The sequence below is a fragment of the Petromyzon marinus genome, chromosome 20 (assembly GCF_048934315.1).
Source record: "Petromyzon marinus isolate PM22_M1 ecotype Great Lakes invasive population chromosome 20, UKy_Petmar_22M1.pri1.0, whole genome shotgun sequence".
Lineage (NCBI taxonomy): Eukaryota > Metazoa > Chordata > Hyperoartia > Petromyzontiformes > Petromyzontidae > Petromyzon > Petromyzon marinus.
This window is the reverse complement of record NC_133686.1, coordinates 5254248-5260247: the sequence shown is the minus strand read 5'-3', so window position 1 is coordinate 5260247 and position 6000 is coordinate 5254248. Positions and strand designations below refer to the sequence as shown.

The following is a 6000-nucleotide window of genomic DNA, read 5'->3' as shown; positions in this document are numbered from 1 at the left end:
TGTGTTGTGTGTGTGGTGTTGTGTGTGGTGTTGTGTGTGTGTGGTGTTGTGTGTGTGTGTGTGGTGTTGTGTGTGTGTGTGGTGTGTGTGGTGTTGTGTGTGTGTGGTGTTGTGTGTGTGTGGTGTGTGTGGTGTTGTGTGTGGTGTGTTGTGTGTATGGTGTTGTGTGTGGTGTTGTGTGTGTGTGTGGTGTTGTGTGTGTGGTGTTGTGTGTGTGTGTGGTATTGTGTGTGTGTGGTGTTGTGTGGTGTTGTGTGTGTGTGTGGTGTTGTGTGTGTGGTGTTGTGTGGTGTTGTGTGTGTGTGGTGTTGTGTGTGGTGTTGTGGTGTGTGTGTGTGTGGTGTTGTGTGTGTGTTTGGTGTTGTGTTTGTGATGTTGTGTGTGTGTGGTGTTGTGTGTGTTGTTGTGTGTGGTGTGTTGTGTGTGCTGTTGTGTGTGGTGTTGTGTGTAGTGTTGTGTGTGGTGTGTGTGTGGTGTTGTGTGTGTGATGTGTTGTGTGGTGTTGTGCGTGTGTGGTGTTGTGTGTGTATGATGTGTTGTGTTTGTGATGTGTTGTGTGGTGTTGTGTGTGTGGTGTTGTGTGTGGTGTGTGTGTGGTGTTGTGTGTAGTGTTGTGTGTGGTGTGTGTGTGGTGTTGTGTGTGATGTGTTGTGTGGTGTTGTGCGTGTGTGGTGTTGTGTGTGATGTGTTGTGTGTGTGATGTGTTGTGTGGTGTTGTGTGTGTGTGTGGTGTTGTGTGTGTGATGTGTGTGTGGTGTGTTGTGTGTGTGGTGTTGTGCGTGTGTGCTGTTGTGTGTGTGTGTTGTGCGTGTGTGGTGTTGTGTGTGTGTTGTGTGTGTGTGATGTGTTGTGTGGTGTTGTGCGTGTGTTGTGTTGTGTCTGCATTTAAATGCGTGTGTGAGTTTCGTGGCTACGCCTCGCGTGTCACCGGGAAGGGGAAAAAAATGCGGACGTCACCGAAGGGGTCATCTCGGAAGTAAAAATCGTCTTGAAGGACCACGGTTTCATTTTACGCTAGTTAATGGGTCGCGCTCTTGTTTCGACATCTATTATCGCCCGTCGTTTGTTTATTTGCAGCCGTTTGACACCGTCCACGCGTGTCCACCACCGAGAGAAGCTGGCGGACGTGGCTACAAGTAGGTACGAGTGGAACTGCGCGACTTTCCTCTGTTCACCGAGTATATTTATTACACGCGCGGTGGTCATTCTGGTGGTGGTGCTTCTTGTTGTTGTAGCTGATGATGATGTTGTTGTTACAAACTTGACAAGTTACGCACGAAGCGTTGTCTTCAGCAGATTAAGATTAAGAATCGGCGTGTACAAGTAGCGGGTTTTCTTCTTTAAATACCCGTACACATACATGAAACAACGCTGCAACACAGCATACAGTACGGTGCAATACGTATCCCCCCTGAGTATCACACAAACGTGGAAACCTTTTTTTTTAGAGTGCAACATTGGTGCGTGATTTGAATTACATCCCACGGCAAGATCGGAGTGACACACGTGTAGGTGGATTTCAGAACTATGCTTGGGGAGGAGGAGGTGGTGATGATGTTCGTCCCCTTTTTGGGCGAGACTTTGTATCCAGATCGGTGGTGCTTCTTCCTTGTTTCATTTATTTGGTATAGCCCTGTGAGCAATTCGGCTCTTGAATCGGGTCCAACCGCAACAAACAACAAACATGAACAAGAAAAAAAAACATCTTAAAGTGACTATGCGCGAACAGAAAAATCTCGGGGGGAAAAAAAAACCCAGCAAAAAACTTCCAGAAAATCTTCTTCAACCTGGGGGGTGCCAGATGCCCTTTCTGGGCGTGCGAGACATGGCCAGATGTTTGTAAGAAGGTAAATCATCGAAAGCACGGGCGCGTAAGCACTACTCTGTTTAATCAATCCCATATGCGCTTATCAACATAATTTGTTTACAATTGAGAACCTAAGGGCGGGTGCGCAAGGCTGCAGTGAAGGTTGATAAGAACGGCTGCTGCGAAATAGGATGGTCACATTGGAGATAGTGAACCCGTTACACTGGAACGAGACGGATTTGGGCTTTTGGCCATGGCGTGGGGGGGGGGAAGCCTTCACGCCGTAGGTAACGGATGAAGACAACAACGATGTTGATTATCCTCATGATTGTGCTCGACTAGTGTGTTAAGACACAGAAAGACCAGGCTACGCGGATTTATGAACGTGTGAATTCGTTAAGTAATAATAATCGAGCTAGCAAAAACGTTCCCTCTTGTCCTACAAGGGTATAGTGAGTGATAATATCTTTACATCGAGCATAGCCAAATGATGCAATATCGGAGCTCTGTGTATCTGAACAGCCCTTGCACTGTTATCTCTAAGCTATGCACATGACGCACATCGTACTTGTATTAATGGACTGTGATTCTTGTAGAGTTGGAAATCCCCAGTTCTCTTGTTTGCACCCACATGGAGAAGAAGAAGAAAGCACGTGGCCATGCCCCTAACGTGTCTTTTTTTTGTTCACTGCAGTAAAGATCACAGCTTGCGTCACGATATGACTCCAAACACAAACACATTCCCCCCCCCCGCCCCCAAAGACGCACCCCAAAGCTTGTGCCCAGTGTCAATACATTTATACAAATGTGAACACGTACAAACATTCATAAACTGATCAGTTTGGGGCCGTCCATAAATGACGTCACGCACCTGGGGGGGGGGGGTTCAGACATTTGTGACGATGTGTGGCGAGGGGGGGGGTTGAGAAATGTGACGTCACATCAAAATGCGAAACTTTATATAAATATAGCCAACACGTTCTACTTAATTAAATAGACTTTTTAATACTGTAAATGTATTCTCCTACAACATCAGAGTGCAGCGGCACATTAAATACGCACTACAATGACAATAGTTTAAAGCGATTTGAAGCATTTTGGGGGGGGGGGCAGAGCTTTGTGACGTCATATTTGAGGGGGGGTCTGACTTTTTGTGACGCCGTGTGACGATGGGGGGGGGGGGTCAAAAATCGTCCAAAATCGCGTGACGTCATTTATGGACGGCCCCTTTACAAAAACGGAGACCAACTTTTGCTTTAAAATACAGGGGGAGTGGGACTGTGTCTTATAATCCGCAGAACACCGTAATTCAAATGCAACCAAAAGTACCGTAATCAGCGATTGGACACCTGACATCATTCCGATCAAACCACTGCACCTGATTTCGCTGGACCTCAAACGCCAAGCAAATTTGAGCCTGTTCAGTGCTTGGTGTATGGGTAACTGCCATTGTTTGTGGATGTGGGGTAGCCAGGTGGCCAGGGGGCTGCGGTGGTGAGATGTTAACTACCTCGCCAGGTGTACAGGAGGTCGTGGGTTCGATCCCGACCCTGACGCCTGCTGTATATTTTAAGTCTGCACGTTCTCCCCGTGGTAATGGGGATTTTTCTCCGGGTCCTCAGATCTTTCCCTCCACATATATATAGAAACGTACGTTTAGAGTATTTGGCTGATATACATTTTCCACATTAGCCACTTTGTTTGGCTTATGTGGAAGTGGCCAGGTCACTTCTGAAAAAGAGCTATATACTCTTTGTTTTTTTTCGGTAAAGTCACGTATAAATAAGAAATAATGAAATAACATATTTATGTTATTTTATTATTTCTTCTTAACATAATTATGTTATTTTATTATAAGAGTAATTCCTGCAGTCACGAAAGCTTCGAATCAAGTCTAAGAGTTATATAGCTCAGTGGGCCTTACCTGGTAAAAGAAACATAGAAAATGGCAGTTGTGTGTTACCCCTTCCTCTGTTTGATTTTACTCTCGGTGCCCTGGTCCCTTCCCACAAGCTAAAGGGGCCGTCCATAAATGACGTCACGCACCTAGGGGGGTGGGGGGGGTCAGACAGGTGACGATGTGTGACGAGAGGGGGGGGGGTGAGAAATGTGACGTCACATCAAAATGCGCAACTTTAAATAAATATAGACAACACGTTCTACTTAATTAAATATACTTTTTGATAAATGTTTTCTCCTACAACATCAGAGTGCAGCGCCACATTAAATACACACTACAATGACAATAGTTTAAGGCGATTTGAAGCATGTTTTATATTTGGGGGGGGGGGGGCAGAGCTTTCTGACGTCATATTTGAGGGTGGTCTGACTTTTTGTGACGCCGTGTGACGAAGGGGGGGGGGCAAAAATCGTACAAAATCGCGTGACGTCATTTATGGGCGGCCCCTAAGCACTTGTAAACGGAATTGGCCAAACGTCCAAATGCTGGAGCCTCTGGAAGAGGTCTTGGGGCTCAGGCTTTCCTGGGTAAAGAGTTGTTATGTAGCGCTGTACTTTCAACCATATCCTTCCTCAAGAGGGTCAGTCAGCCATACCCTTCCTCAAGAGGGTCAGTCAGCCAAAACCCCAAAACATTTTTCTCAGAATAGAGAAAAGTAATTAGTATTTTTGTTTTAATTAGCCTGTTTGTTTGTTCTATACTAGAGATTTAGTAGAAGTCTCAGTGTGAAACCTATTTGTCCTTAAGCCCATGTTTACTGCCGTTCCCCATCTGCAGAAACATTTTAGTATAGGAATAGCAACCATTCTGAAAAGTGCCGGTACACGTGCTTGGTGTTCTGAGAAGTGCACGTATCGTGTACCGGTCCATTTTGACCACTGCTTGTACTGGAACGAGAAAAACAAATTAAGCCACGAAAAAAACCTCTGAAATTTTGTTTTGATGACAAGACCTGCCGGAATCTCAACACTGCTTTCATTGTTGTGCTTAACACTTAAATTGCTAGATACCCAGTACCAGTGAACCAATTACTTTGCATTCTGAAGATTGTGACACGATGGAAGAAAACCAGTTCTACTAAATCTCTCATTTGACCACTGAGTACAAGCAAAAGACTGGTCTGTGTGCCAAATGTAAGCACACTGGCCGTTGTATAACATCACGATAATTAACATCAGGCAACCACAATCATCTGTGGAACCTATGTTTAACCAAAATAATAAAACAGCCATTTTTAAATCCACAGTTGGATGAAGGACCTTTCCACAACTTTCTCTCGCAGAGTTTGTTTCAACTATTTTTTTTCAGCCTAATTTCCCATTATTTGGCCCTGCGTTTTTTTTATCCTTGCTCTACTTTCCCCTTCTGCTCCAGCTCCATGCTGATGTCAAACCTCCCCATCTCCTCCTTTATCACACCCATCTCACTTTTCTTTTCTGCCTCTTGCCCTCCTGCCATGGAACTCCACATCCTGCACTCTTATTACCAGCGTAATTCGCGTCTCTTATCTCCACCTGTCCCCACAAGGACTAAAATGTATTGGCTATTCCATTGATAGGACCGTGCCAAGTTATTCTTATTGATGAATGCTACCTAACGCAGTGTTTGTATAAGCAAGCCACCTGTAATAGTAATTTGATGTCCTCATGATGTTTCTCACATTGTTTCGCCTGGGTGTGACATTCATGCAAGCCACTGATGTGTTTTTGTGTCATTAATGTGAAACTGACGAATTGAGTTAAATGCTAGCTCGAGGTTATGTATCAGTGATGGGTGATAAACAGTCTTGGGTTCTGCCTTCATCATCCCGCACTGACCAGCATGGTGAAGTATGGCCAAACGACCCGCCAAGGCCGACACAGCATGTGGAAGCCCTCATCCAGCAGTGGTTTCAGAAAAGGCTGTATATTACTGTATTATAACTTTATTGATAGTTATGAAAAAAGTTTATGTTGCGTACAATTTCAGAGAACCACAAACTTTATTTGGGTATCCTATCCTCTGATTTGCTTGGTAGTCACAAGAAAAAAATGTCGATGCTCCGCATTCCCAAATTTGCATAATTAAAATGCACAGCAGCCTCTTAACAAATATAACAAAAAATATCATCACCACTGCTATGAATAAGAGCCATTGCCCGCAAACATCGCCCCTTATACATGCTCTTCCTTTTAATGCCACAGTGTTTTTGACGGATGTGTTGAGTTTTTCTTGCGCTTGTGCACCACTGCCA

General features: G+C 44.8%; 1 protein-coding gene across 2 annotated transcripts in view; it reads left to right on the top strand.

Moving 5' to 3' along the window:
- Window positions 1–792: 792 nt before the first annotated feature.
- The window catches only part of LOC116944190 (receptor-interacting serine/threonine-protein kinase 2), a 29771-nt gene continuing 24563 nt past the window's right edge, over window positions 793–6000 (top strand). The window contains exon 1 of one of the 2 annotated variants that reach the window (XM_032957696.2): window positions 793–1136. The gene's annotated coding sequence lies outside the window, so the exon portion shown is untranslated. Of the gene's footprint in view, window positions 1141–6000 lie in introns of both variants that reach the window. The other variant, XM_032957695.2, reaches the window with a different exon arrangement.